Source organism: Leuresthes tenuis, unplaced genomic scaffold (genome assembly GCF_036924035.1).
Source record: "Leuresthes tenuis unplaced genomic scaffold, fLeuTen1.0.hap1 SCAF_1, whole genome shotgun sequence".
Lineage (NCBI taxonomy): Eukaryota > Metazoa > Chordata > Actinopteri > Atheriniformes > Atherinopsidae > Leuresthes > Leuresthes tenuis.
In genome coordinates this window covers 41073464-41092784 of record NW_027325355.1, presented here as the reverse complement: position 1 = coordinate 41092784, position 19321 = coordinate 41073464, and the positions used below count along the sequence as shown (strand labels likewise).

Here is a 19321-nt window from a genome sequence, read left to right as displayed (position 1 = left end):
TGTGCATTATATAGGTACTGGAATCATACACTTCCTCTGTATAACCAGATAATTGCCGAAAAAGGCTGACTTGTAGTGGGTTCATCTTCCTCCTTGATGTGATTATTCTCTGGAGCTGAAACTGAGACTCTCAGATCACCTCGTGTCTATCAACAAAGCAGCAGCAGCTGAAGATGACCAACTTCTTCACGTGTCACAGGGTGATCAGACGTTGCAACAATAGACATGCAGGTGGTAGAGAGAAGAGAAAAAGCTTACAGCACCTGGTATTCCCAAGCTGTCTCCCATCCAAGTACTAACCAGGTACAACCCTGCTTGGCGTCCGAGATCAGACGAGGTCGGGCTTATTCAGGGTGGTGTGGCCGTAAGCAACAATGTGTCTGACAAATGTGCATTATATAAGTACAGGAATCATACGGTTCCTCTATGCAACCAGATAATTGCCGAGAAAGGCTGATGTGTAGCGGGCAAATCATCTTCTCTGATGTGATCATTCTCTGCAACTTAAACTGAGACTCTCAGATCACTTCGTGTCAGCCAACAAAGCAGCAGCAGCTGAAGATGACCAACTTCCTCATGTGTCACAGGGTGATCAGACGTTGCAACAAAAGACATGCAGGTGGTAAAGAGAAGAGAAAAAGCTTACAGCACCTGGTATTCCCAAGCAGTCTCCCATCCAAGTACTAAGGAGGCTCAACCCTGCTTGGCTTACGAGATCAGGCATGTTCAGGGTGGTGTGGCCGTAAGCAACAATGTGTCTGACAAATGTGCATTATATAGGTACTGGAATCATACGGTTCCTCTATGCAACCAGATAATTGCCGAGAAAGGCTGATGTGTAGCGGGCAAATCATCTTCTTCCCTGACGTGATAATTTTCTCCAGCTGAACATGAGACTCTCAGATCACTTCGTGTCTGCCAACAAAGCAGCAGAAGCTGAAGATGACCAACTTCCTCATGTGTCACAGGGTGATCAGACGTTGCAACAAAAGACATGCAGGTGGTAGAGAGAAGAGAAAAAGCTTAAGGTACCTGGTATTCCCAAGCGGTCTCCCATTCAAGTACTAACCAGGCCCAACCGTGCTTGGCTTCCGAGATCAGACGAGGTCGGGCTTATTCAGGGTGGTGTGGCCGTAAGCAACAATATCGGTGACAAATGTGCATTATATAGGTACTGGAATCATACACTTCCTCTGTATAACCAGATAATTGCCGAAAAAGGCTGACTTGTAGTGGGTTCATCTTCCTCCTTGATGTGATTATTCTCTGGAGCTGAAACTGAGACTCTCAGATCACCTCGTGTCTATCAACAAAGCAGCAGCAGCTGAAGATGACCAACTTCTTCACGTGTCACAGGGTGATCAGACGTTGCAACAATAGACATGCAGGTGGTAGAGAGAAGAGAAAAAGCTTACAGCACCTGGTATTCCCAAGCTGTCTCCCATCCAAGTACTAACCAGGTACAACCCTGCTTGGCATCCGAGATCAGACGAGGTCGGGCTTATTCAGGGTGGTGTGGCCGTAAGCAACAATGTCTCTGACAAATGTGCATTATATAGGTACTGGAATCATACACTTCCTCTATGTAACCAGATAATTGCAGAGAAAGGCTGACTTGTTATGGAAACATCTTCTTCCCTGATGTGATTATTCTCTGCAGCTGAAAATGAGACTCTCAGATCACTTCGTGTCTGCCAACAAAGCAGCAGCAGCTGAAGATGACCAACTTCCTCATGTGTCACAGGGTGATCAGACGTTGCAACAAAAGACATGCAGGTTGTAGAGAGAAGAGAAAACGCTTACAGCTCCTGGTATTCCCAAGCGGTCTCCCATTTAAGTACTAACCAGGCCCAACCCTGCTTGGCGTCCGAGATCAGACGAGGTCGGGCTTATTCAGGGTGGTGTGGCCGTAAGCAACAATGTCTCTGACAAATGTGCATTATATAGGTACTGGAATCATACGGTTCCTCTATGCAACCAGATAATTGCAGAGAAAAGCTGACTTGTAGTGGGCATATCATCTTCTCTGATGTGATCATTCTCTTCAGCTGAAACTGAGACTCTCAGATCACTTCGTGTCTGCCAACAAAGCAGCAGCTGCTGAAGATGACCAACTTCCTCATGTGTCACAGGGTGATCAGACGTTGCAACAAAAGACATGCAGGTTGTAGAGAGAAGAGAAAACGCTTACAGCACCTGGTATTCCCAAGCAGTCTCCCATTAAAGTACTAACCAGGCCCAACCCTCCTTGGCTTCCGAGATCAGACGAGGTCGGGCTTATTCAGGGTGGTGTGGCCGTAAGGAACAATTTCTGTGACAAATGTGCATTATATAGGTACTGGAATCATACACTTCCTCTATGTAACCAGATAATTGCAGAGAAAGGCTGACTTGTTATGGAAACATCTTCTTCCCTGATGTGATTATTCTCTGCAGCTGAAACTGAGACTCTCAGATCACTTCGTGTCTGCCAACAAAGCAGCAGAAGCTGAAGATGACCAACTTCCTCATGTGTCACAGGGTGATCAGACGTTGCAACAAAAGACATGCAGGTGGTAGAGAGAAGAGAAAAAGCTTAAGGTACCTGGTATTCCCAAGCGGTCTCCCATTCAAGTACTAACCAGGCCCAACCGTGCTTGGCTTCCGAGATCAGACGAGGTCGGGCTTATTCAGGGTGGTGTGGCCGTAAGCAACAATATCGGTGACAAATGTGCATTATATAGGTACTGGAATCATACACTTCCTCTGTATAACCAGATAATTGCCGAAAAAGGCTGACTTGTAGTGGGTTCATCTTCCTCCTTGATGTGATTATTCTCTGGAGCTGAAACTGAGACTCTCAGATCACCTCGTGTCTATCAACAAAGCAGCAGCAGCTGAAGATGACCAACTTCTTCACGTGTCACAGGGTGATCAGACGTTGCAACAATAGACATGCAGGTGGTAGAGAGAAGAGAAAAAGCTTACAGCACCTGGTATTCCCAAGCTGTCTCCCATCCAAGTACTAACCAGGTACAACCCTGCTTGGCGTCCAAGATCAGACGAGGTCGGGCTTATTCAGGGTGGTGTGGCCGTAAGCAACAATGTCTCTGACAAATGTGCATTATATAGGTACTGGAATCATACGGTTCCTCTATGCAACCAGATAATTGCCGAGAAAGGCTGATGTGTAGCGGGCAAATCATCTTCTCTGATGTGATCATTATCTGCAACTGAAACTGAGACTCTCAGATCACTTCGTGTCAGCCAACAAAGCAGCAGCAGCTGAAGATGACCAACTTCTTCACGTGTGACAGGGTGATCAGACGTTGCAACAAAAGACATGCAGGTGGTAGAGAGAAGAGAAAAAGCTTACAGCACCTGGTATTCCCAAGCTGTCTCCCATCCAAGTACTAACCAGGTACAACCCTGCTTGGCGTCCAAGATCAGACGAGGTCGGGCTTATTCAGGGTGGTGTGGCCGTAAGCAACAATGGCTCTGACAAATGTGCATTATATAGGTACTGGAATCATACGGTTCCTCTATGCAACCAGATAATTGCCGAGAAAGGCTGATGTGTAGCGGGCAAATCATCTTCTCTGATGTGATCATTATCTGCAACTGAAACTGAGACTCTCAGATCACTTCGTGTCAGCCAACAAAGCAGCAGCAGCTGAAGATGACCAACTTCCTCATGTGTCACAGGGTGATCAGAAGTTGCAACAAAAGACATGTAGGTGGTAGAGAGAAGAGAAGAAGCTTACAGCACCTGGTATTCCCAAGCAGTCTCTCATCCAAGTACTAAGGAGGCCCAACCCTGCTTGGCTTCCGAGATCAGACGAGGTTGGGCTTATTCAGGGTGGTGTGGCCGTAAGCAACAATATCGGTGACAAATGTGCATTATATAGGTACTGGAATCATACACTTCCTCTGTATAACCAGATAATTGCCGAAAAAGGCTGACTTATAGTGGGTTCATCTTCCTCCTTGATGTGATTATTCTCTGGAGCTGAAACTGAGACTCTCAGATCACTTCGTGTCTGCCAACAAAGCAGCAGCAGCTGAAGATGACCAACTTCCTCATGTGTCACAGGGTGATCAGACGTTGCAACAAAAGACATGCAGGTTGTAGAGAGAAGAGAAAACGCTTACAGAACCTGGTATTCCCAAGCAGTCTCCCATTAAAGTACTAACCAGGCCCAACCCTCCTTGGCTTCCGAGATCAGACGAGGTCGGGCTTATTCAGTGTGGTGTGGCCGTAAGGAACAATTTCTGTGACAAATGTGCATTATATAGGTACTGGAATCATACAATTCCTCTATGTAACCAGATAATTGCAGAGAAAGGCTGACTTGTTATGGGCACATCTTCTTCCCTGATGTGATTATTCTCTGCAGCTGAAACTGAGACTCTCAGATCACTTCGTGTCTGCCAACAAAGCAGCAGCAGCTGAAGATGACCAACTTCGTCATGTGTCACAGGGTGATCAGACGTTGCAACAAAAGACATGCAGGTGGTCGAGAGAAGACAAAAAGCTTACAGCTCCTGGTATTCCCAAGCGGTCTCCCATTTAAGTACTAACCAGGCCCAACCCTCCTTGGCTTCCGAGATCAGACGAGGTCGGGCATGTTCAGGGTGGTGTGGCCGTAAGCAACAATGTCTCTGACAAATGTGCATTATATAGGTACTGGAATCATACGGTTCCTCTATGCAACCAGATAATTGCCGAGAAAGGCTGATGTGTAGCGGGCAAATCATCTTCTCTGATGTGATCATTCTCTGCAACTTAAACTGAGACTCTCAGATCACTTCGTGTCAGCCAACAAAGCAGCAGCAGCTGAAGATGACCAACTTCCTCATGTGTCACAGGGTGATCAGACGTTGCAACAAAAGACATGCAGGTGGTAGAGAGAAGAGAAAAAGCTTACAGCACCTGGTATTCCCAAGCAGTCTCCCATCCAAGTACTAAGGAGGCTCAACCCTGCTTGGCTTACGAGATCAGGCATGTTCAGGGTGGTGTGGCCGTAAGCAACAATGTGTCTGACAAATGTGCATTATATAGGTACTGGAATCATACGGTTCCTCTATGCAACCAGATAATTGCCGAGAAAGGCTGATGTGTAGCGGGCAAATCATCTTCTTCCCTGACGTGATAATTTTCTCCAGCTGAACATGAGACTCTCAGATCACTTCGTGTCTGCCAACAAAGCAGCAGAAGCTGAAGATGACCAACTTCCTCATGTGTCACAGGGTGATCAGACGTTGCAACAAAAGACATGCAGGTGGTAGAGAGAAGAGAAAAAGCTTAAGGTACCTGGTATTCCCAAGCGGTCTCCCATTCAAGTACTAACCAGGCCCAACCGTGCTTGGCTTCCGAGATCAGACGAGGTCGGGCTTATTCAGGGTGGTGTGGCCGTAAGCAACAATATCGGTGACAAATGTGCATTATATAGGTACTGGAATCATACACTTCCTCTGTATAACCAGATAATTGCCGAAAAAGGCTGACTTGTAGTGGGTTCATCTTCCTCCTTGATGTGATTATTCTCTGGAGCTGAAACTGAGACTCTCAGATCACCTCGTGTCTATCAACAAAGCAGCAGCAGCTGAAGATGACCAACTTCTTCACGTGTCACAGGGTGATCAGACGTTGCAACAATAGACATGCAGGTGGTAGAGAGAAGAGAAAAAGCTTACAGCACCTGGTATTCCCAAGCTGTCTCCCATCCAAGTACTAACCAGGTACAACCCTGCTTGGCGTCCGAGATCAGACGAGGTCGGGCTTATTCAGGGTGGTGTGGCCGTAAGCAACAATGTGTCTGACAAATGTGCATTATATAAGTACAGGAATCATACGGTTCCTCTATGCAACCAGATAATTGCCGAGAAAGGCTGATGTGTAGCGGGCAAATCATCTTCTCTGATGTGATCATTCTCTGCAACTTAAACTGAGACTCTCAGATCACTTCGTGTCAGCCAACAAAGCAGCAGCAGCTGAAGATGACCAACTTCCTCATGTGTCACAGGGTGATCAGACGTTGCAACAAAAGACATGCAGGTGGTAGAGAGAAGAGAAAAAGCTTACAGCACCTGGTATTCCCAAGCAGTCTCCCATCCAAGTACTAAGGAGGCTCAACCCTGCTTGGCTTACGAGATCAGGCATGTTCAGGGTGGTGTGGCCGTAAGCAACAATGTGTCTGACAAATGTGCATTATATAGGTACTGGAATCATACGGTTCCTCTATGCAACCAGATAATTGCCGAGAAAGGCTGATGTGTAGCGGGCAAATCATCTTCTTCCCTGACGTGATAATTTTCTCCAGCTGAACATGAGACTCTCAGATCACTTCGTGTCTGCCAACAAAGCAGCAGAAGCTGAAGATGACCAACTTCCTCATGTGTCACAGGGTGATCAGACGTTGCAACAAAAGACATGCAGGTGGTAGAGAGAAGAGAAAAAGCTTAAGGTACCTGGTATTCCCAAGCGGTCTCCCATTCAAGTACTAACCAGGCCCAACCGTGCTTGGCTTCCGAGATCAGACGAGGTCGGGCTTATTCAGGGTGGTGTGGCCGTAAGCAACAATATCGGTGACAAATGTGCATTATATAGGTACTGGAATCATACACTTCCTCTGTATAACCAGATAATTGCCGAAAAAGGCTGACTTGTAGTGGGTTCATCTTCCTCCTTGATGTGATTATTCTCTGGAGCTGAAACTGAGACTCTCAGATCACCTCGTGTCTATCAACAAAGCAGCAGCAGCTGAAGATGACCAACTTCTTCACGTGTCACAGGGTGATCAGACGTTGCAACAATAGACATGCAGGTGGTAGAGAGAAGAGAAAAAGCTTACAGCACCTGGTATTCCCAAGCTGTCTCCCATCCAAGTACTAACCAGGTACAACCCTGCTTGGCGTCCGAGATCAGACGAGGTCGGGCTTATTCAGGGTGGTGTGGCCGTAAGCAACAATGTGTCTGACAAATGTGCATTATATAAGTACAGGAATCATACGGTTCCTCTATGCAACCAGATAATTGCCGAGAAAAGCTGATGTGTAGCGGGCAAATCATCTTCTCTGATGTGATCATTCTCTGCAACTTAAACTGAGACTCTCAGATCACTTCGTGTCAGCCAACAAAGCAGCAGCAGCTGAAGATGACCAACTTCCTCATGTGTCACAGGGTGATCAGACGTTGCAACAAAAGACATGCAGGTGGTAGAGAGAAGAGAAAAAGCTTACAGCACCTGGTATTCCCAAGCAGTCTCCCATCCAAGTACTAAGGAGGCTCAACCCTGCTTGGCTTACGAGATCAGGCATGTTCAGGGTGGTGTGGCCGTAAGCAACAATGTGTCTGACAAATGTGCATTATATAGGTACTGGAATCATACGGTTCCTCTATGCAACCAGATAATTGCCGAGAAAGGCTGATGTGTAGCGGGCAAATCATCTTCTTCCCTGACGTGATAATTTTCTCCAGCTGAACATGAGACTCTCAGATCACTTCGTGTCTGCCAACAAAGCAGCAGAAGCTGAAGATGACCAACTTCCTCATGTGTCACAGGGTGATCAGACGTTGCAACAAAAGACATGCAGGTGGTAGAGAGAAGAGAAAAAGCTTAAGGTACCTGGTATTCCCAAGCGGTCTCCCATTCAAGTACTAACCAGGCCCAACCGTGCTTGGCTTCCGAGATCAGACGAGGTCGGGCTTATTCAGGGTGGTGTGGCCGTAAGCAACAATATCGGTGACAAATGTGCATTATATAGGTACTGGAATCATACACTTCCTCTGTATAACCAGATAATTGCCGAAAAAGGCTGACTTGTAGTGGGTTCATCTTCCTCCTTGATGTGATTATTCTCTGGAGCTGAAACTGAGACTCTCAGATCACCTCGTGTCTATCAACAAAGCAGCAGCAGCTGAAGATGACCAACTTCTTCACGTGTCACAGGGTGATCAGACGTTGCAACAATAGACATGCAGGTGGTAGAGAGAAGAGAAAAAGCTTACAGCACCTGGTATTCCCAAGCTGTCTCCCATCCAAGTACTAACCAGGTACAACCCTGCTTGGCGTCCGAGATCAGACGAGGTCGGGCTTATTCAGGGTGGTGTGGCCGTAAGCAACAATGTCTCTGACAAATGTGCATTATATAGGTACTGGAATCATACACTTCCTCTATGTAACCAGATAATTGCAGAGAAAGGCTGACTTGTTATGGAAACATCTTCTTCCCTGATGTGATTATTCTCTGCAGCTGAAAATGAGACTCTCAGATCACTTCGTGTCTGCCAACAAAGCAGCAGCAGCTGAAGATGACCAACTTCCTCATGTGTCACAGGGTGATCAGACGTTGCAACAAAAGACATGCAGGTTGTAGAGAGAAGAGAAAACGCTTACAGCTCCTGGTATTCCCAAGCGGTCTCCCATTTAAGTACTAACCAGGCCCAACCCTGCTTGGCGTCCGAGATCAGACGAGGTCGGGCTTATTCAGGGTGGTGTGGCCGTAAGCAACAATGTCTCTGACAAATGTGCATTATATAGGTACTGGAATCATACGGTTCCTCTATGCAACCAGATAATTGCAGAGAAAAGCTGACTTGTAGTGGGCATATCATCTTCTCTGATGTGATCATTCTCTTCAGCTGAAACTGAGACTCTCAGATCACTTCGTGTCTGCCAACAAAGCAGCAGCTGCTGAAGATGACCAACTTCCTCATGTGTCACAGGGTGATCAGACGTTGCAACAAAAGACATGCAGGTTGTAGAGAGAAGAGAAAACGCTTACAGCACCTGGTATTCCCAAGCAGTCTCCCATTAAAGTACTAACCAGGCCCAACCCTCCTTGGCTTCCGAGATCAGACGAGGTCGGGCTTATTCAGGGTGGTGTGGCCGTAAGGAACAATTTCTGTGACAAATGTGCATTATATAGGTACTGGAATCATACACTTCCTCTATGTAACCAGATAATTGCAGAGAAAGGCTGACTTGTTATGGAAACATCTTCTTCCCTGATGTGATTATTCTCTGCAGCTGAAACTGAGACTCTCAGATCACTTGGTGTCTGCCAACAAAGCAGCAGAAGCTGAAGATGACCAACTTCCTCATGTGTCACAGGGTGATCAGACGTTGCAACAAAAGACATGCAGGTGGTAGAGAGAAGAGAAAAAGCTTAAGGTACCTGGTATTCCCAAGCGGTCTCCCATTCAAGTACTAACCAGGCCCAACCGTGCTTGGCTTCCGAGATCAGACGAGGTCGGGCTTATTCAGGGTGGTGTGGCCGTAAGCAACAATATCGGTGACAAATGTGCATTATATAGGTACTGGAATCATACACTTCCTCTGTATAACCAGATAATTGCCGAAAAAGGCTGACTTGTAGTGGGTTCATCTTCCTCCTTGATGTGATTATTCTCTGGAGCTGAAACTGAGACTCTCAGATCACCTCGTGTCTATCAACAAAGCAGCAGCAGCTGAAGATGACCAACTTCTTCACGTGTCACAGGGTGATCAGACGTTGCAACAATAGACATGCAGGTGGTAGAGAGAAGAGAAAAAGCTTACAGCACCTGGTATTCCCAAGCTGTCTCCCATCCAAGTACTAACCAGGTACAACCCTGCTTGGCGTCCAAGATCAGACGAGGTCGGGCTTATTCAGGGTGGTGTGGCCGTAAGCAACAATGTCTCTGACAAATGTGCATTATATAGGTACTGGAATCATACGGTTCCTCTATGCAACCAGATAATTGCCGAGAAAGGCTGATGTGTAGCGGGCAAATCATCTTCTCTGATGTGATCATTATCTGCAACTGAAACTGAGACTCTCAGATCACTTCGTGTCAGCCAACAAAGCAGCAGCAGCTGAAGATGACCAACTTCTTCACGTGTGACAGGGTGATCAGACGTTGCAACAAAAGACATGCAGGTGGTAGAGAGAAGAGAAAAAGCTTACAGCACCTGGTATTCCCAAGCTGTCTCCCATCCAAGTACTAACCAGGTACAACCCTGCTTGGCGTCCAAGATCAGACGAGGTCGGGCTTATTCAGGGTGGTGTGGCCGTAAGCAACAATGGCTCTGACAAATGTGCATTATATAGGTACTGGAATCATACGGTTCCTCTATGCAACCAGATAATTGCCGAGAAAGGCTGATGTGTAGCGGGCAAATCATCTTCTCTGATGTGATCATTATCTGCAACTGAAACTGAGACTCTCAGATCACTTCGTGTCAGCCAACAAAGCAGCAGCAGCTGAAGATGACCAACTTCCTCATGTGTCACAGGGTGATCAGAAGTTGCAACAAAAGACATGTAGGTGGTAGAGAGAAGAGAAGAAGCTTACAGCACCTGGTATTCCCAAGCAGTCTCCCATCCAAGTACTAAGGAGGCCCAACCCTGCTTGGCTTCCGAGATCAGACGAGGTTGGGCTTATTCAGGGTGGTGTGGCCGTAAGCAACAATATCGGTGACAAATGTGCATTATATAGGTACTGGAATCATACACTTCCTCTGTATAACCAGATAATTGCCGAAAAAGGCTGACTTATAGTGGGTTCATCTTCCTCCTTGATGTGATTATTCTCTGGAGCTGAAACTGAGACTCTCAGATCACTTCGTGTCTGCCAACAAAGCAGCAGCAGCTGAAGATGACCAACTTCCTCATGTGTCACAGGGTGATCAGACGTTGCAACAAAAGACATGCAGGTTGTAGAGAGAAGAGAAAACGCTTACAGAACCTGGTATTCCCAAGCAGTCTCCCATTAAAGTACTAACCAGGCCCAACCCTCCTTGGCTTCCGAGATCAGACGAGGTCGGGCTTATTCAGTGTGGTGTGGCCGTAAGGAACAATTTCTGTGACAAATGTGCATTATATAGGTACTGGAATCATACAATTCCTCTATGTAACCAGATAATTGCAGAGAAAGGCTGACTTGTTATGGGCACATCTTCTTCCCTGATGTGATTATTCTCTGCAGCTGAAACTGAGACTCTCAGATCACTTCGTGTCTGCCAACAAAGCAGCAGCAGCTGAAGATGACCAACTTCGTCATGTGTCACAGGGTGATCAGACGTTGCAACAAAAGACATGCAGGTGGTCGAGAGAAGACAAAAAGCTTACAGCTCCTGGTATTCCCAAGCGGTCTCCCATTTAAGTACTAACCAGGCCCAACCCTCCTTGGCTTCCGAGATCAGACGAGGTCGGGCATGTTCAGGGTGGTGTGGCCGTAAGCAACAATGTCTCTGACAAATGTGCATTATATAGGTACTGGAATCATACGGTTCCTCTATGCAACCAGATAATTGCCGAGAAAGGCTGATGTGTAGCGGGCAAATCATCTTCTCTGATGTGATCATTCTCTGCAACTTAAACTGAGACTCTCAGATCACTTCGTGTCAGCCAACAAAGCAGCAGCAGCTGAAGATGACCAACTTCCTCATGTGTCACAGGGTGATCAGACGTTGCAACAAAAGACATGCAGGTGGTAGAGAGAAGAGAAGAAGCTTACAGCACCTGGTATTCCCAAGAGGTCTCCCATCGAAGTACTAACCAGGCCCAACCTTGCTTGGGTTCCGAGATCACACGAGGTTGGGCATATTCAGGGTGGTTTGGCCGTAAGTAACAATGTCTGTGACAAATGTGCATTATATAGGTACTGGAATCATACGGTTCCTCTATGCAACCAGATAATTGCCAAGAAAGGCTAACTTGTAGTGGGCACATCTTCTTCCCTGATGTGATTATTCTCTACAGCTGAAACTGAGACTCTCAGATCACTTCGTGTCTGCCAAAAAAGCAGCAGCAGCTGAAGATGACCAACTTCTTCACGTGTCACAGGGTGATCAGACGTTGCAACAAAAGACATGCAGGTGGTAGAGAGAAGAGAAAAAGCTTACATCACCTGGTATTCCCAAGCGGTCTCTCATCAAAGTACTAACCACGCCCAAACCTCCTTGGCTTCTGAGATCAGACGAGGTCAGACATATTCAGGGTGGTTTGGCCGTAAGCAACAATCTCTGTGACAAATGTGCATTATATAGGCAATGGAATCATATGGTTCCTCTATTTAACCAGATAATTGCCGAGAAAGGCTGATATGTAGTGGGCACATCTTGTTCCCTGACGTGATAATTTTCTCCAGCTGAAAATGAGACTCTCAGATCACTTCGTGTCTGCCAATAAAGCAGCAGCAGCTGAAGATGACCAACTTCCTCATGTGTCACAGGGTGATCAGACGTTGCAACAAAAGACATGCAGGTTGTAGAGAGAAAAGAAAAAACCTACAGCACCTGGTATTCCCAAGTGGTCTCCCATCCAAATACTAACAAGGCCCAACCCTGCTTGGCTTCCGAGATCAGACTTATTCAGGGTGGTGTGGCCGTAAGCAACAATAACTGTGACAAATGTGCATTATATAGGTACGATAGGTGCGACGTTTTAACTGCGGCGTTAAGTTTACGTTAAGTGTCTGTCTGTCTGTCTGTCTGTTCGCAGATGATTGCTCGTCTGTTACTGTCTGATTATTGTTACAATGTTAATAAAGTTTGATAATTTTACTTGAACCAAGAACAGCCTTCACATTTTTATTTAATTTCCCTTTGCAAAACAGGACGACAGTGAGTGTGAGTGACATCCATTTAATGCAATTGTCAAAAGTGAAGCCAGAATTACTTGGAGAATTATTTTACATTTATTAACAAAACCCAACACTCTTTGTCTCAACCAAAGATTTTTTAAAAATACTTTCTTTGCTCAATTTGGAATTTGTTTCATTCACTTGTGTTGCACAAATAGTGATACAGATAGATAGCTAGTCTCTCAAATAATTGAGTGTACCAAAAAAAGAGGGGAAAAATGATGGGAGACTTATTTACATTTACAGTTATACACATTTTGTGTGCTGCCCCCTACAGTAGGCTTTAGTAAAGTCCAAAGCACTGTGGTATGTTGGGGTGTTGCCACAATACAGGTTCGAATCCCACAAGAAACATGAAAATTAAACAGATGATAAACCTTGCAATAAGTGCAGAGGTGTGTGTAAACAATGTTGAGAAGATAAGAGAATAGAGAAAAGTGGATATAGTGTACGTTTTTTCTCCTTTTCTTTTTCTCTCTTCCCCCCCCTCCTTCCTCTTTTTTTCCTTTTCCCCCCTTTCGGGCAGTCCCTTTTGCCCCTTTTTTGGCCGAAAGGTCAGCACTCTGGACTTTGAATCCAGTGATCCGAGTTCAAATCTCGGTGGAACCTACAGGTGTGCTGTCATGTTTGTGTTCTGGAAAGAAAATGAGTGGATGAGGTTAGTCAGTTGTCAAGTCACACCAGAGTGTGTGATTGACCAATTCCAAAGAGAGGGCTTAAATTGTTTAATGTTGAAAAAGTGAAACATTCAGCTGAGAGGGTCTGTGCTATTTGCCTTCTCACCTCCGGGTGTCACTAATTGAATCTATTTGATTTCTTCTTCCATATTAATTTGCAATGCATATATTTTTCCATGCTCTCCGTTTGGAATTTGGACACAGAAGCCAAAGGAGAAGGAAACAGGAAAAACAATCCCATGGTAACAATCAGCGACAAGGAGAACTACTCAAAAGCCTACATAATTAACCCGGTGCCCAACCATGGGCCAACCAATCATCCAATCAAGGAGCGGCAATTTCTGCCGGCCGGGATCTGAGCGCCAACTCCATGCGGTGCGCACAAGTTGGTACTGATTTAGGAAAAAGAGGATTGTACAATTTTACTCCTTGGTATGGATACTCTTTCAAAAAAGTCCAAAAAATAAAATATGTGGTTGACAAAACTGTGTGACTCAGTCCTTCAACACAAAAGGCAGGCAAAGGAAAATCAGCTGTCCTCTCTATCTAATCATAGGAGGATGGCCTGACTACGATCAGGGACCTGAGCAGCAAAGAATAGATAGACATGATAAATAGTTATATATATATATATATATACATATATATATGTACATACTAGTCTCCAATACTACTATGATAAAAAGAGATCCAATGTACAGGTCTAAGTTGTACAGGAATGTGTTGTAGAAATTTGTTCTATATTTTTGTTGTAAATCCACAACAGGTTTCATCATCTGCTAATCCTGAAGGAGACACTAGTTGTAAAGGAATTTATTAATACATAAAAATGCTTATATTATAAGACTGAAACATTCTTGAACAGCAGATCACTGTAAAGACATACATATAATATTGTGATTATGTCAGTGGGTCAACAATTTTGTAAAGGCAACTTTACATAAAAAAATTTAAAATCTTGTAAAAATATAACAATGTAAACATAAAAACAGCAACCTCAAAACAAAACATAGCATATTACCTGGATGGAAAACCATGCGTCTCTACAGCCTGAAGGAAGAAATCTTGGGCTGTTGATGCCTTGTTGTTATTGGTAGCATGTCGGTACATGATCTTTGTGAGCATTTGGAAAACATAAAAACCACAGAAACACATTAAACATTAACTACAATAATATAAGAATAATAAATGAATGAAATATTGTTCCATGTGTAATGTTAGACTTAAAGCTATACTTACCTTTCTGGCATGTAGCACGGCACTTATTAAAAATTTAAACTACTTGAACTGTCTCCTCATCTATGTGCTAACAACCAGAACCCACTGATGTGGACTCAGAAATAAAGTTTCCAATCTTTTCCAAACACAAATGAATACATTTCAGAAATGTACTGAGGCCAGATAGAAAAAGTGCACGTGCAGCCGCTTTAAACTGTCAAACAGGCAATGTAACGGCAGTTATATTTATGTTTCGCCACTAGATGCAGCTATGATTTTATGGCCATAGAGAATGTCCGTATAACACGTTTGTTTTAAGTGTTTTGATGTATATATTTAATATTTAGCAATGTTTAAAGGATATAGTTAATAACATTTGGTGTTAGGTAAAAGTTAAAAGTTAAAACTTGATAAGTTTAGTTTAAGGTGACGGTGATGTCACTTCCGGTTTAAAAAAGCGGTCCGGTAAACTGGTATCATTGATATGGATCCAATAAAGAAAGCAATCAACGAAGACCATAAGCGGTTTTAAGTTTACCGGTTTGTCCACTTGCAGGCCAAAGTGGTATGTAAGTTTGTGTTTGTAAATAATATATTTTCTTTTAGTTGAGGCATGTGTAATGTAATATTTGTACATCATTTGTGTTTTATCAGTTCTACGGTGTACTTGTGGTGAAAGCCGACGATGAAGACCACAGTAAAAATCAGTGAAAAGAACACAAGTCTCGTATCTGTGAACAAGCCAGCATATGTTTTTTTCCAAAGACCACGTCCAGCATTTGATTGAAATTGACCTCTCTGCCCCCTGTATTTCCACACTGCTGGTGTATCAGTGAGAACACTGAAACGCAGAATGCGACAGTGGGGCCTCTCAAAAAGGGAAGGCTACAGTAAAATGACAGATGATGAACTTGACAGCTTGGTCTCTGCCATCAAGCAAGACTCCCAGAATTTGGGTTGGTGCTTTTTACAGAAAGTTTTTATTTGAATTATATCATGCACTTGTCCATAGCATTATAAAAAGATTTGTGCCATAAAAGTAACATTTGAAATTGCCGGCCATATAGGCTCCACAACTAAGTCTAGCTGAGGGCCGGCTACTTTAATGACTGCTATTTTTATAGCCTAAAGGCTATCAATATTATTTTTTAAATTTTCTGTGCCTTAGTGGAGAGTCCTGGACATTATCATAGCAACGGTCATCATAGCATGTATACCTGAGAAAAAGTTAAATGCCTAAATTGTTTGTTTACATGATTATCAATCAATATATCTTAAATAAAAGTGGTTTTCACTTCTTTTCCTACAGGTCACAGAATGGTAAAAGGTCGTCTTAGGGCTTTAGGCCACAGAGTTCAGTGGACAGAGTGTGGGATTCGATGCACCGGGTTGATAGGGTAGGAATACTACAGAGAATGACAAGCCTCGGATGTGTTGTGAGAAGGACCTACAATGTCGCAGCTCCTCTGTCACTCGTACATATAGATACCAACCACAAGTTGATCAGGTAAGCTGACAGCAAAGGACATCACATGGACATTATATATTTATATATTGATTTAAAAAATGGTCTATGGCATACATTCTGCAGAGTTCTGGAATCTGGTGTAATGGACCACGATGTAGCTGCGTTAAACAATTGATACATTTTTATTGAACAGATATGGTGTGGTAATGTTTGGAATAGATGTCTCTTCAAGAAAGGTCAGTGTCCCCATGGAGATTATAGTGTGTGATATAATATTCAACTTAATTTATTTAAAGCTATACTTTTCTTTTGTAAGCTTAAAATGCTCCTAATAAGCTTATGGCGCACTAAAATGGAAAAGCAAGCCACCAGGTGTTGAAATTACACGCGAACTACAACGCAGGCCGTTGTAGATCACAAGTTGTTTATATTCGGACACGGCAAGCACAAGAATAGCCTTGATGGACGTGGTAACTGGACCGCTGATAACATTCTCCGCTCCGACATCCGGGGGAGATGGAACGCACCATCACTTTCTCACCTCACACGTCAGGGAGGAAGGGAGCGTCACAGGTCAGGCAGGGGGAAGAGGGTGAGACTTTGGAGGGAGGGGGAGTTTTTCATGTTTAAATTTTTAATAAGTGCCGTGCTACATGCCAGAAAGGTAAGTATAGCTTTAAGTCTAACATTACACATGGAACAATATTTCATTCATTTATTATTCTTATATTATTGTAGTTAATGTTTAATGTGTTTCTGTGGTTTTTATGTTTTCCAAATGCTCACAAAGATCATGTACCGACATGCTACCAATAACAACAAGGCATCAACAGCCCAAGATTTCTTCCTTCAGGCTGTAGAGACGCATGGTTTTCCATCCAGGTAACATGCTATGTTTTGTTTTGAGGTTGCTGTTTTTATGTTTACATTGTTATATTTTTACAAGATTTTAAATTTTTTTATGTAAAGTTGCCTTTACAAAATTGTTGACCCACTGACATAATCACAATATTATATGTATGTCTTTACAGTGATCTGCTGTTCAAGGATGTTTCAGTCTTATAATATAAGCATTTTTATGTATTAATAAATTCCTTTACAACTAGTGTCTCCTTCAGGATTAGCAGATGATGAAACCTGTTGTGGATTTACAACAAAAATATAGAACAAATTTCTACAACACATTCCTGTACAACTTAGACCTGTACATTGGATCTCTTTTTATCATAGTAGTATTGGAGACTAGTATGTACATATATATATGTATATATATATATAACTATTTATCATGTCTATCTATTCTTTGCTGCTCAGGTCCCTGATCGTAGTCAGGCCATCCTCCTATGATTAGATAGAGAGGACAGCTGATTTTCCTTTGCCTGCCTTTTGTGTTGAAGGACTGAGTCACACAGTTTTGTCAACCACATATTTTATTTTTTGGACTTTTTTGAAAGAGTATCCATACCAAGGAGTAAAATTGTACAATCCTCTTTTTCCTAAATCAGTACCAACTTGTGCGCACCGCATGGAGTTGGCGCTCAGATCCCGGCCGGCAGAAATTGCCGCTCCTTGATTGGATGATTGGTTGGCCCATGGTTGGGCACCGGGTTAATTATGCAGGCTTTTGAGTAGTTCTCCTTGTCGCTGATTGTTACCATGGGATTGTTTTTCCTGTTTCCTTCTCCTTTGGCTTCTGTGTCCAAATTCCAAACGGAGAGCATGGAAAAATATATGCATTGCAAATTAATATGGAAGAAGAAATCAAATAGATTCAATTAGTGACACCCGGAGGTGAGAAGGCAAATAGCACAGACCCTCTCAGCTGAATGTTTCACTTTTTCAACATTAAACAATTTAAGCCCTCTCTTTGGAATTGGTCAATCACACACTCTGGTGTGACTTGACAACTGACTAACCTCATCCACTCATTTTCTTTCCAGAACACAAACATGACAGCACACCTGTAGGTTCCACCGAGATTTGAACTCGGATCACTGGATTCAAAGTCCAGAGTGCTGACCTTTCGGCCAAAAAAGGGGCAAAAGGGACTGCCCGAAAGGGGGGAAAAGGAAAAAAAGAGGAAGGAGGGGGGGGAAGAGAGAAAAAGAAAAGGAGAAAAAACGTACACTATATCCACTTTTCTCTATTCTCTTATCTTCTCAACATTGTTTACACACACCTCTGCACTTATTGCAAGGTTTATCATCTGTTTAATTTTCATGTTTCTTGTGGGATTCGAACCTGTATTGTGGCAACACCCCAACATACCACAGTGCTTTGGACTTTACTAAAGCCTACTGTAGGGGGCAGCACACAACATGTGTATAACTGTAAATGTAAATAAGTCTCCCATCATTTTTCCCCTCTTTTTTTGGTACACTCAATTATTTGAGAGACTAGCTATCTATCTGTATCACTATTTGTGCAACACAAGTGAATGAAACAAATTCCAAATTGAGCAAAGAAAGTATTTTTAAAAAATCTTTGGTTGAGACAAAGAGTGTTGGGTTTTGTTAATAAATGTAAAATAATTCTCCAAGTAATTCTGGCTTCACTTTTGACAATTGCATTAAATGGATGTCACTCACACTCACTGTCGTCCTGTTTTGCAAAGGGAAATTAAATAAAAATGTGAAGGCTGTTCTTGGTTCAAGTAAAATTATCAAACTTTATTAACATTGTAACAATAATCACACAGTAACAGACGAGCAATCATCTGCGAACAGACAGACAGACAGACAGACACTTAACGTAAACTTAACGCCGCAGTTAAAACGTCGCATGAAATGGAAGCTGTCCAAGCGCACTGCAGACCTCCATGGGTGGAAGAGTTTGACCACTGAAGACACACCTGTGAAAAACAAAGTCAGCCGCTGCCCAATTGCCAGTACCACTCCTCCCACAAGTGGAGTGGTAACAGTGTGTGTGTGTGTGGCACACAGTTTTTCAAACGTATATTTGATAAAGAATTTTATCATTTTTACCCACCTGACTGGCTGCAGCAGTCCCGGTCAACATAGATGACCTCAGGTTCAGCTTGGCCCGCATTCTTGTATCGAGTGACGATGCCATGGCACAACTCTTCCAACCCTGCACCTTCACCCGTTGTCAGAACAGAGTTCAGAACCTGGCCAAACTCGTTGCCGATGTTTATCATCCATGCAGCACTGTCCCCAATAGCGCCAGCCAGCTTCTTGGTGATCTGTAAAAGAAACACTACTTTCAAACTGTTTGTTGTAATTATACACGTGTGCATGTGTCAAACCGACATTCAAGCACTTGCACCTGTAATCATATTCCTGCACATTTTTCATTTTCCCTCTTTTTTCCCCTCCTCTTTTTTTTTTT

General features: G+C 43.6%; 28 pseudogenes; all 28 read right to left on the bottom strand.

The window, feature by feature from the left end:
• Positions 1–251: 251 nt before the first annotated feature.
• Positions 252–370, bottom strand: LOC140290489 (5S ribosomal RNA; annotated as a pseudogene).
• A 650-nt stretch (positions 371–1020) lies between these two features.
• Positions 1021–1139, bottom strand: LOC140266174 (5S ribosomal RNA; annotated as a pseudogene).
• Positions 1140–1408: 269 nt separating this feature from the next.
• On the bottom strand, positions 1409–1527 carry LOC140291076 (5S ribosomal RNA; annotated as a pseudogene).
• Positions 1528–1796: 269 nt separating this feature from the next.
• LOC140302466 (5S ribosomal RNA) lies at positions 1797–1915 on the bottom strand (annotated as a pseudogene).
• A 269-nt stretch (positions 1916–2184) lies between these two features.
• LOC140288516 (5S ribosomal RNA) lies at positions 2185–2303 on the bottom strand (annotated as a pseudogene).
• Positions 2304–2572: 269 nt separating this feature from the next.
• LOC140266163 (5S ribosomal RNA) lies at positions 2573–2691 on the bottom strand (annotated as a pseudogene).
• A 269-nt stretch (positions 2692–2960) lies between these two features.
• Positions 2961–3079, bottom strand: LOC140293641 (5S ribosomal RNA; annotated as a pseudogene).
• Positions 3080–3348: 269 nt separating this feature from the next.
• Positions 3349–3467, bottom strand: LOC140293640 (5S ribosomal RNA; annotated as a pseudogene).
• Positions 3468–3736: 269 nt separating this feature from the next.
• On the bottom strand, positions 3737–3855 carry LOC140295797 (5S ribosomal RNA; annotated as a pseudogene).
• Positions 3856–4124: 269 nt separating this feature from the next.
• Positions 4125–4243, bottom strand: LOC140296198 (5S ribosomal RNA; annotated as a pseudogene).
• Positions 4244–4512: 269 nt separating this feature from the next.
• LOC140300637 (5S ribosomal RNA) lies at positions 4513–4631 on the bottom strand (annotated as a pseudogene).
• Positions 4632–5281: 650 nt separating this feature from the next.
• LOC140266152 (5S ribosomal RNA) lies at positions 5282–5400 on the bottom strand (annotated as a pseudogene).
• A 269-nt stretch (positions 5401–5669) lies between these two features.
• Positions 5670–5788, bottom strand: LOC140290488 (5S ribosomal RNA; annotated as a pseudogene).
• Positions 5789–6438: 650 nt separating this feature from the next.
• LOC140266141 (5S ribosomal RNA) lies at positions 6439–6557 on the bottom strand (annotated as a pseudogene).
• A 269-nt stretch (positions 6558–6826) lies between these two features.
• LOC140290487 (5S ribosomal RNA) lies at positions 6827–6945 on the bottom strand (annotated as a pseudogene).
• Positions 6946–7595: 650 nt separating this feature from the next.
• LOC140266130 (5S ribosomal RNA) lies at positions 7596–7714 on the bottom strand (annotated as a pseudogene).
• Positions 7715–7983: 269 nt separating this feature from the next.
• On the bottom strand, positions 7984–8102 carry LOC140290485 (5S ribosomal RNA; annotated as a pseudogene).
• A 269-nt stretch (positions 8103–8371) lies between these two features.
• On the bottom strand, positions 8372–8490 carry LOC140302460 (5S ribosomal RNA; annotated as a pseudogene).
• A 269-nt stretch (positions 8491–8759) lies between these two features.
• On the bottom strand, positions 8760–8878 carry LOC140288515 (5S ribosomal RNA; annotated as a pseudogene).
• A 269-nt stretch (positions 8879–9147) lies between these two features.
• Positions 9148–9266, bottom strand: LOC140266118 (5S ribosomal RNA; annotated as a pseudogene).
• Positions 9267–9535: 269 nt separating this feature from the next.
• Positions 9536–9654, bottom strand: LOC140293639 (5S ribosomal RNA; annotated as a pseudogene).
• A 269-nt stretch (positions 9655–9923) lies between these two features.
• Positions 9924–10042, bottom strand: LOC140293638 (5S ribosomal RNA; annotated as a pseudogene).
• Positions 10043–10311: 269 nt separating this feature from the next.
• On the bottom strand, positions 10312–10430 carry LOC140291684 (5S ribosomal RNA; annotated as a pseudogene).
• Positions 10431–10699: 269 nt separating this feature from the next.
• LOC140296196 (5S ribosomal RNA) lies at positions 10700–10818 on the bottom strand (annotated as a pseudogene).
• A 269-nt stretch (positions 10819–11087) lies between these two features.
• Positions 11088–11206, bottom strand: LOC140300635 (5S ribosomal RNA; annotated as a pseudogene).
• A 269-nt stretch (positions 11207–11475) lies between these two features.
• On the bottom strand, positions 11476–11594 carry LOC140288649 (5S ribosomal RNA; annotated as a pseudogene).
• A 269-nt stretch (positions 11595–11863) lies between these two features.
• Positions 11864–11982, bottom strand: LOC140296769 (5S ribosomal RNA; annotated as a pseudogene).
• Positions 11983–12251: 269 nt separating this feature from the next.
• LOC140297269 (5S ribosomal RNA) lies at positions 12252–12360 on the bottom strand (annotated as a pseudogene).
• Positions 12361–19321: the final 6961 nt, after the last annotated feature.